The sequence below is a fragment of the Condylura cristata genome, unplaced genomic scaffold, assembly GCF_000260355.1.
Source record: "Condylura cristata isolate star-nosed mole 26May11 unplaced genomic scaffold, ConCri1.0 scaffold00040, whole genome shotgun sequence".
Classification (NCBI taxonomy): Eukaryota; Metazoa; Chordata; class Mammalia; order Eulipotyphla; family Talpidae; genus Condylura; species Condylura cristata.
Window position 1 is genome coordinate 5113331 of NW_004567141.1, and position 10508 is coordinate 5123838.

Genomic DNA, 10508 nt, shown 5'->3' on the forward strand with positions numbered 1-10508 from the left:
TCAGCTTTGGCCCTCATTTTCCCTCTATAAAGTGGAGGCAGGAGAGTGTAGAACAGTGATGTGACAGCACATATTTAATACCTAGGGAAAAAGCCCTTGTTTGTCACAGTTGACAGTTCCCCTGGTGTAAAATTTCTCACTAATGATGATTTTAAAAAAATATTTATTTACTTATGCATACAGAACAGGGATACAGGCCAGAGGCGCAGGGGTGGTGAGAGGATTCACCCCAAACAAAGTGGGGAGCAGAACAGGCCGACTGACGAAGTACACTGCTGAGGGGAGGAGCGGGTGGGCCAGCAGAGGTCTGCTGCGCCATGTGGGTCACTTCCGGGGCAGGCGGGGATCAAACTCATGTTGAAGTGGCTTTAGCTTTAGTGCTGTGCTTTAACCCACTGCGCCACCAGGGAGGGCCACTAATGCTGATTTTAATGTGAATGATGGGCCCTCCGCAGCAGAGGGCGGGTGGTTAGTCCAGAGGACCTCCAAGACCTTGTCTAGCTCCAACATCCCTGCACCAGTCCCCCTCCCAGAGCTTTGAGGCCAACGGTCAGTCTGCTGCCCAGCACTTCTGATTATTTTGTATATCCAGTTCGAGGACCTGGCTGGCTATAGCCAGACTGAATGATGCTCTTTTTTTGTCAGTATTCTAGTGATGGCTATACCCTCCAGGCAGCTAACTGGGACCTCTCCCAGGCAGCCCCCACAGACTCCTTAAGCCCTGTTGCTTGGCCCAGGTCCTGGCGGCAGAAGTGTCTACTTTGGACTGCCGTGTTTCTGTGCCCCACCTTCCCTCGCTGACCAGGCTCCCTCAGCACAGGCGCTTATCCAGTCAGTTGTTTTTCATGCTTGACGTCTGATCTCTGACCTTACCAGATCCTTCTTTTCAAAACTCTTACTCCTTCCCCGGGTTTTCTCCTGCCTCCCTGATGTCCTTTTTGTTCTGCTCTGCCCATGGCTCGCCCTCTGCCCATAGGATCAGTGGCTTCCATGCCTGCTGGCTCTTCTCCCTGGAACACTGTCCTCTCAGTTCTGCCTGGCTACTCAAGTGAGACCCTGGATATGGTTGTCCTCCAAATCTGGGCTACAGGTGATGCTGCTGCCTCCTGCCTGTGAGCCCTGTGCAAATTATCTACCATCTCTGAGCCTATTTTCACCATCTATAAAAGGCAGAGAATAGTAGCAATTACCTCATGAGATCGCTGTGTGATTAGTGGGAAGAGCCATGTAAAGTACTGACCTAGAGTCTAATGCACAGAAAGTGCTTCATAAAATGTTGGTTATTGTTGTTCAGGACTCCGCTTAGTCATCCCTTCCTCAGAGAGGCCTGCTCTAAAACCGCAGCCTGATTAGGTGTGTAGTTCTCTGCCCCCCCCGAAACCAAATTACCCCTTTGAGGCATTCATTGCAATTAATTGCTTGTTCCATGAAGACAGACATTTTAGGCACAGAGAGGGGTATATTTGTGACTGAATGAATGATTGAATGAATGATGCGAATGATTGTCCCTCAGGGAGGACACAGCCAAGGCCTTTCTCACTCAGGATGGGCCTGGAGGCACCCAGGCCCACTGAGAAGGGGCGGGGCCTCCCATGCCAGCAGGTGGCGCCCGTGCCCACCAGTCTCTGCCCTGGGCCACCTCCCTTGCCCTTACTGGTCTCCCGCCCATGTGTGGAGTCTGAGCCTGGCAGGAGAGAGGGATTCTAAGGCATGATGGGGCTCCCCAGCCCTGCAGTGGGGTTCATGCTCTCTCACCTCTCAGAGACAGATGTCTTCCCAGTGGTACCCAGCCTAAGTTGGCAGGGAAAGGAGTAGGGACGCTGGGGAAAAGGGTCTGCCTGAGCAGTGGCACAGACCAGAGTGGGGACTGGGCAGATGGCCTCTTGAGGATGTAAAATGAGAAGCGGTTGTCAATCAGTGAATCAAAATCTGAGATCTAGGAACCAGACACTGCGTGGGGGACAGTGTGGTGAAATTGATCAGTCAGAGGAAAGGGAAGCCCTGTTTCTATGGCAATAGTAATGTTTGTGGCAAGCTGGGGACTCCTGGGTCCCCAGAGCTTGTGAGCAGTGATTCATCACAGGAAAAGAAAGGCTGCAGAAGGACAGTTCTGGGGATTGAATGCGCTGTGGCTGCTTCTTATTGCTCAGCACATATTCTCTAACTCTGCCACTGGGCCTGTGCTCCGCCAGGTACTAGGAGGGAAATTGAGGGACTGAGGATTGAGCCCCCACAGGGACAGACCCCATGCTCTTCACTGTACATACTCACTGTTGTGTACCATGGCCATCTGGAGTTGCTATCACCCTATTTTACAAAAGGGGAGATAGTCAGCCTGGCCCAGGGTGACACCGGTGGGGCATGAATGGCAGAACCGGGTTTGAACTCATGCTAGTTTGACCTGACTGTGCTGGTGAAGACCCAGAAAGCAGAAAAAGGAGACCTGGGCTGTGAAAGAAGTTAGACTTGACTAAGACACAGGTGGAGACAGGCCCCTCCAGCTTCCCAAGCCTTCCTGCCTACCTTGCTTTGTGTGACTTCAACACTGTGAAGGAGGGAGGCTGGAGATTGCATGGATACTAGAACTTGTGCATCCCTCCTGGTACTTTCTTCCAAATCCAAGAAAGCAGGTCCTCACCCCAGTCCATCATCCAACACCCCCATCATCTTTGCTCTGTCCTAGTCCAGGGTCAGGAGTGTGTATGTGAAACAGATGTCATCGTGTCTGCCACTCGCTCCTCATCCGCTGACCCTGCTGGTAGCTTGGGAGTTCCCAGCCTCTGTCAGGATAGTTTTTTAAAGATTTATTTATTCATACAGAACTGGGGTACAGGCCAGAGGTTTAGGGGCAGTGAGAGGATTCATCAGAGAAGAATGCGAAGCAGAACGGGCCAACTGAGGAAGCACACTGCTGAGGGGAGCAGCAGGCATGTCAGGAGAGGTCTGCCACGCCATGTGGTCACCTCTGAGGCAGGGATCAAACTCATGCTGAAGTGGCTTTAGCTTCTTAGTGCTGTGCTTTAACCTGCTGCGCCACTAGGGAGGGTCCTGTCAGGACAGTTTTGTTCTTGTTTAGCCTGGGGGCTCTCACAATTTCATTATCAAAGGGGTGTCCCCCTCCCAGGCCCCAATGGCATGCCCAGGCTTTTACCATCTCTTTCTCAGCAACAATAGGGATGGAGGGCAGAAAGTCCTGAGAAATCTTTCATTCTAGGGGGCTTGTTTTGCCCCTGAAGTGAGGAAACTGAGGTCCATAGAAGTGAAGCAATTTCCCCAAGGTCACAGTGACTTGGTGGAAGAGAGAACTAGATCCCTTATCTCCTGGCTCCGAGTCCAGTGATCCTCGCAAGAACTTTGATTTGGCTCTGGGTTCCTGACTCAGGAATGGAGTCAGGCAGATGAACCTGAGGGAGAGACTGCAATGGAATAAACTGGTGTTGTCCCATTTCCAGGTATTAGACCTGGAAGGTAGGCACATCCTTCGTGCCCCACCCATCCACCTTGTTACACCAGGAATAACTGAGGTGATGTCACTGGAAAGACTCACAGTTCTTTGTCAGGGGCACAAAATCTGGGGTCAAAGCAGGCTGTGTGATCTCAGGCAGATCACTTAACCTCTCTGAGCTCCACTGATGCGTGAGGTATTCTACCTTCAGGATTGCAGGGAGGATGAGTGGGATGGTGAATTGTGTGAATGTTCTTGGTTGTCAGGGAAGGCAAATATGTCTAAGGGAACTAGGAGACAGAGCTGTCTTTCAGGGCAGAGGTGATAGGCTAAGATGCTTGATAACTTTGATCCTTAGTGGAGCAAGAAAGATTAGGAAGTTTCCACATGCTCCACACAAGCAACATTCACCTTCAAGCCTGGGGATGTTAAGGTGGGCAGCAGTTTCTGCAGACCCCAGGGGTGCCTAGAGGCTGTGGGAAACTGAGTACTAATTAGCTGTTGCTCCCTAATTGGGCTTAATTGCCTCCTTGTGATCAGCAATTAGGAGAATGTGTCAATTAGCAGGGGTGGGGGGTGATAGCTCAGCAGGGGATGGTCAGGGCTCCCCTTCCAGAGAGGAGGGAGGCATGCCAGCGAAGTGAGTCCCAGGGGAGGTTGCCCCACTGCCAGTCCCCCAACACCGGTCAGGATGGCACCAGGAACCTCCAGATCTCCCAGCTGCCCTCCAGCTTCTCTGACCTCAGTTTACCCCATCACTGGCTTTCAGAGACTTGGGGTCTGAGTCTAGCACGGCCACTGACTGCTTTGCACCTTTGAAGTTGACAGGTATGGGGCAGGGCACAGAAATTTCAAAGTTTAGTCCTGAGTTAGCACTAAATAGTTGTGTGGTCTTGGACCTGTTGTACTTTGTTTTCTCGTCAGCAAAATGGAGCTGATAACAGCCTCTCACATGAGGAGCGGGCATAGGCCACACCTCACTATTTAGAGCAGTGTCCAGTATTATAATTTCTAAGGGTTCCCTGGGGTTAGAATTCCCACTCTATATCTCAGTGTCTTCATCTGTTAAATGACAGCCTGTAATGGTGTCAGTGTTTACTGAAAAATGTGAAAAGATAGCTGGGTCTCACCCAGACCAGTTATTGAATTGAAATATCTGTGACTTTGGGTGTTGGTGTAGAAAGCCCTGCTCCCTGGCTAGGTTGATGCCCAGTGAGGACTGAGATCATAGTGGATGGCCTGGAAGGGCCCCCCCAGCCCTGACTCTTGAAAACCCCACCAATACCCCTGAAGCCTCCAGGGTACAGCAGCTCTTGGTTCCATCCCCCACAGGTTCCTCTGGCTGCAGTTTGATGAGCGGTTGGTGTGGCTACCAGCAGGTCCCTCCCCACTCAGATCAGTTCTTCAGTAAAATGAAAATAATTCACCTCCAGGGCTGCCAGAAATAATGTTTCACTAGTGATAGGACCTGCTATAAAGATAGGCAATTATACCATCTCTCCTCTGGTTAAACATTTACTGAGGGCCTAGCCTGTACCCTAGAGCCTTTACGTATAGGACTATGGACTGATCTCCTGGGAGATCTGTCCCAAACTGGCGGACAACCTCTTTTGGGTATCAAATGAGCAAACAAAAGGGCATAGTCCCTGCCACTCTGGTGGTAGCTGCTGTTGCCCTCAATATTGTTACCGTACCCGGCCTTGCAGGCCCCGAGAGGTCTAGTGGCAGAGCAGCAGGGAGCTCCCACAAAGGAAGGCAGTGAGGGGCAAGTGGAGGTTGGCGAGGATAGAAGTAGGAGCTGGAGAGTGGGGTGTGTGGAAAGGTAGAGGAGGAGCCTAGAATGCTGGTTCAAGAACCCTGGTTCACGCAGGTGGTGTGGGGAGATGCTCAGCTCCAGCAGGAAAAGACAGTACCGCAGCCACCAGGCCCCGGCCAGGTGCCGGAAATACAGTGGCCGGACACGTCGTTCCCACCGCCTTACCCTCACGGAGCCCCCCTACTGCTCAAGACAGGGGCTTGGCACAGTGGCACTGCAGCGTGACAGGAGGTGTGGGGTGCTCAGCCCAGGCGCTGTGGCACCTTCAGCCGAGCCTGGGAGAGTAGGAGCTGGTCAGAGGCAAAGCCTGAGAAAGGTTAGCCTAGAAGTGAGAGGCTGGAATTGCCGGAATCCAGACAGCCAGCTCTAGAAGGCTGGAGATCCAAGCAGAGCCCGGTCGCTGCGGACGTTACAAGCCAGGTCAAGGAATTTGGACACTTTCCGAACTAGTGTGGGTGTGCTGTTAAATTGAAGTCTTGTGGAGACATGCCAAGGCTTACGTTTTGGCAAGATGGCTATGGTTTAGGGAGGAGAAAGGACTGGAGTGGCGGCCAAGGTGGGGGCAGGAGGCTGGCTGGGAGGCCCCTGCAGTTACCCAGGTGAGGACTCCTGGGGGTCAGAACCAGGGGACTAGAGGCAGTGGACAGAGGCAGATTCTGGATGGACTTGGGGACTCACTGGTCAAGGGAGTTGGAGGGGGTGAGGTTGAGTAAGTAGCAGAGTGCAGATGGGGTACTGTTAGGGGTTCCTGAAGAACTCCATCTGGGACATCCAAGAAGGAGGGATGGCAAGTATGGAAGCTAGGGGTCACTCCTGGACAGGAATGCTTGCAGTCCTCCAAGCACTTTCAGGAATAGAAGGGTCACTCACCCTTGGCCCAGTGTCAGGCTCTTCCTTTCTCTGGCCTCTCCACTAGAGACCAGGAATTCCTAGCCCAGAGACACCCATAAGACAGGCCTGCAGGACCCTCCGCGGTGGCGCTGTGGGTTAAAGCTCAGCACTGCAGGAGAGCTGCCGCCCCTTCAGTGCTGAATTTGATCCCCACCCCGGGGGTGATCCGCATGGCGCAGCAAACCTCTCCTGATCTGCCTGCTGCTCCCCTCAGCAGTGCACTTCATCCATCTGCCTGTTCTGCTGCCCACTCTGTCTCTGCTGAATCCTTTCACCGCCCTGCACCTCTGGCCTGTACCCCAGTTCTGTATGCATAAATAAATAAATTAAAAAAAAAAAAAAAAAGACAGGCCTGCCTGGATCCTCCCCAGCCCCAAAGGGAAGGCAGTGTCTACACCCGGCTCCATGTCTAGGGAGGGAACATGGAGGCTGGGAGCTTCACCTCCACTCCCACCTCCTGGCCTCTGGCCTCAGTTGTGGCCCTGGGGAACTGGTCCAGGGGAGCAGCCTAAAGTCGGCTCTCTGGGCCTGGGATTCACAGGGCAGCTGGAGGGGGGAGACTGAAGCTTGGGTGGTGGTGGTGTGAATGAGTGTCCTCTGCCCTTATTTGGAGAGGCTAAGTGGCTGGAACTTGAGTTCTCTGCCATCTTGAGAGGCTCCACACTCAGGAGGCCCCAGACGTGTGTATCCTTGCCTCCCAGCCCCAGCAAACATCTCCATTTCCAGATCCTTCCCTCGGGCGCCTCTCTGCCTCCTTCAGCCCTCACCCTCCCTCATTAAATCTGGCTTCTGTGAGAATATGATTTGAATTAACTCTTGGGAGAAAAATCACAGAAACCAGGAAAGGGGGGCAAAGGGAGGGGGTAGTGAGTCACGTTTCCATGTGTATTTTTCAAACTTTCCAGTGGGGTTTGGAAAACAACTCCCTTTTGGTTGCCAACTTGGACTTGGCTCTCCAAGGTTCCCTGCCCTATTCCTGCAGATCTTACCTTAAATGATGCGCCCTGCTTCCCATCCGTCAGCTTTATCTCCTGGACCCGGACCCCTTCCCCTTCTCTCTCTAGAGCAGCTACTGCAGTGGGTCCTGAGAAGGCTCTGTGGGGTGGACCTTTGGCCTCTCCTGGTCATTCTCCGTGGTAGCCCTCCCTCATCTGCTCCCATTTCAGGGTGGACCCATGGGGCCTGCAGCCACCCAGCCCAAGCCTCCAACCCTTGAGAATCTGCATCAGCGATGGGGAGCCTGGGCTCCAGCAACCTCCTCTCTTTGGGCCCTTGCAACCCACTTCTGCACCTCAATTTCCAGAAGGTCTGTGAACAAGAGTGAGAACCTATCAAGCCCCAATGAGAAGCCCTGCAGAAAGGGGACCTCACCCTGACAAGGTGGTAAGAAAGAACCTATAGCTTGTGCCCTGGGGAGGGGTGTGAGAAGCCCCCTTTGTTTGCATGTGCAGACTGAGGCTGCAGCTGGGAACTGGATGGGAACCAGGGAGGATGGTGAAAGAGGGGGTGAGCAGGGTATCCTGGGCCATTTCACCCTCCTGAAAAACTGCCATCTGCTTTCTTGGGGGTCTTGGACTAGCTGTCCCTCGGGCCCCTCCCCCGCCCCGCAACTTCTGAGTAATCCTCCTGGCAGCAGTTGCACGTCCTGCCCCCACTGTGCTCATGCCAACTACAACCCACATGGCACCCGAGCCACATCTTGACTCCATTTGAATTCCCCTTTCCCCTCCTCTGCTCCTCCCCACATCTGCCTTGGAACCGGAGCGGAGCAGGGCGTGCCCTGACCACCCTTCATCTCTGGGTCTGTCAGCTCCCTTCACCTCCCTGTTCACAGCCTCTGGGTTCTTTCTTTCCCTCCTTTTTAGCCTCTTCATCCTCTCCCAGCCTCTGTCCTTGATCATTTTGATGTCATCTTCCACCTGCCTGTCCAGCCCAGAACAGAAGGGGGAAATTTGCAAGATTTGAACACCTTCCTTTCAGCTGCCCCAGGGTTGGGGGAAGACCTGGCAGCCCAGCAATCCAGGGATTCACTTCTCCCTGGCTCAGACCCATTGCCACTTGGGGTTGCAGGGGGGAGTAGAGGTGACCTCAACATATGTGTGCATAAAGGTGAGCCTGGGGAGTTGAGGGTAGCTGAGAGATGGCAGGGCCCTAAGCTGCCCTTTGTGAGGGATGGGAGGAGCCTGAAAGGCCCTCTAGCTACTGGCCTTCCTCCTCCTTCCTCTCAGCTTAGCAACAGTTGCTTGGTAAATATTTGCCCCGCCACGATCTGGGGCTGGAGCTCCAGCAGCCACCGGGGCAGCTGCCCCTCTCCTCAATTTCTGGGCCTCTTCTCTGCCCAACTCCCCACTCCAGGGCCCCTGGCCTGGACTCCAGATGTGATTGCCACTCCCATCACGTCAAAGCTCAGCTCTTCTCCGGCATGGTAGCTTTCCTCCCTGGTCTCCTCCCTTTCTCCACACACCTCTCCTGTCAGCCCCACTTACCCTGATACTCAACTTGTCTGATTTCTTCCTCCACCCTGATCCACTAAGATACCCAAGGCCGCTCCCTTGAGCTCCCTTGACTCTCATATCCCTATCACACCCCCCTGTGTGATAGGACTGGCCTGTCCACGGCTCTGGGTACATTGTTGGTCTTCCTTGGGCCCCGAAGGGGAGAAATATGCCCCTGCCCCTAAACCATAGTTCAACCCTCATGCCTCAGGTAGAGAGAGGTGAGGGGATACGGGATGTTTTGATGGACACCTTGTCCTCTCATGTGTTCTCAAACCAGGAAGCTTTGCTTCAGGAAGCCAGCATCATTTTCACCTCCTTGGGGGGTAGGATTGAGGGGACCATAGCCAAGAGGAAACAGATGCCCCCTCTGCCCCTCCCTGGGCAGCCTGTGAGCACAGGAGCCTCATCCTGCATCCTGTCCCTCCCTGCAGCCTGCTGTCCCACCCTTCTCAATGGCTTCCCTACTACCTGTCACTTTGCTGAGGAGCCTTTTAGGGTTCCCAGAACAAAGTGGGTTTTCAGGGTGCCCTGTAAGTTGTGGGGTGCTACCCTGGGGTGGGCCTGTGGGCTGGCTTATGGGTAGTGAGACAGGGCTCTGAGGACTTGGACCAAGGCTGGTTTAAAACTTAGGGGTTAGTGGGGAATGGGATCAAAAATGGGGGGGTCGGGAGGGAAGTGCACCGGACTATGGTGATGGCACATGGGTGACTTGGTGATGGGAAACCCACGGGGATTACAATTGAGATGAAAAAAAAAAAAATGTACCAAATGATGTAAAAATAAACTGTTATAAAATAATAATAATAAAAAAAAAAACTTAGGGGTTAGGGGCCCCTCCCTGGTGGCGCAGCAGGTTAAATCACAGCACTAAAACTTAGATGTTAGACCTCATGATTCCTGAAGGCTCTCCCCAGACCTGAAGTTCTAGCTTCTAGGCAGTGAATAATGAAGCACTGGCCCAAAGCAGCCCTTTCCCATCCCACTGGGCCACCTCCAGGAGTCCCTAACGGCCACCGAAACATCGCCATCCACCTGCACCACCTGGCAGCCCCGGTCACGTTTCCAGAAGTGCCCTTTGCTCCACTCCTCCCATCAAGAAATCCATACATGAATCACCAGCCTCTTGGCCAGAATTCACTTGCTCAATTACCTGGCCCTAGCCTGAGTGCCAGGGAGTAGCCTTCAAAGGGACTGGGAGCTCCAGGGAACTTGGGGGCTGCAGGGGCAGGGGCCAATTCATCATAACCCTGAAGAGGTGCAGCTTCAGGGCTCCTCAGTTGCACAGGCCCCTGCAAGTAAGTCCCTCGAGAGGGTATTTCTGGTCTTTGGTCATGTGTCTGTGTAAAATTTGTAGATGTTTTCACATGTTTTTAGAGGGCGTCCTCACAAAAATTGGATAAGCTTCATGTAGGGTGCCCTATTATCCTGGCTTGCTGGGGGCTGACCTGGTCTTAGCAGTGGAAGTCCCTTGTCCTAAGAAACTCAGGGCTCTGCGGACCCCCCAGTTGGTCACTCTTGGCTCAGGCCCCGCCGAGGTTTGGTGGGCACCTGGATGGGTGTGTGGGAGGGCGGAGATCCCTTCTTGCCTGATTTCTCGGAAGTGTGTAGGGGTGTGGGACCTGGGGACCCTTTCTCCAGCTCTAGTGCTGGAGTTGTGGTGCTTCTGTTTGTTACCTTGGCAACAGGGAGAGGAAACCCCATTGAGGAGGCTGGGGAGGCCCCAGCAACCACACACACAGACACACAGACTGGCTCACAGCCGCCCACTCACAGCCTGCGTCAGCGCTGCGGGCGGGCCGCGTGCTGCCTCCCGGCTGGGGGCCTAGGCCTGGCAGCCCAGTCCAGCCCAGCCCAGCCG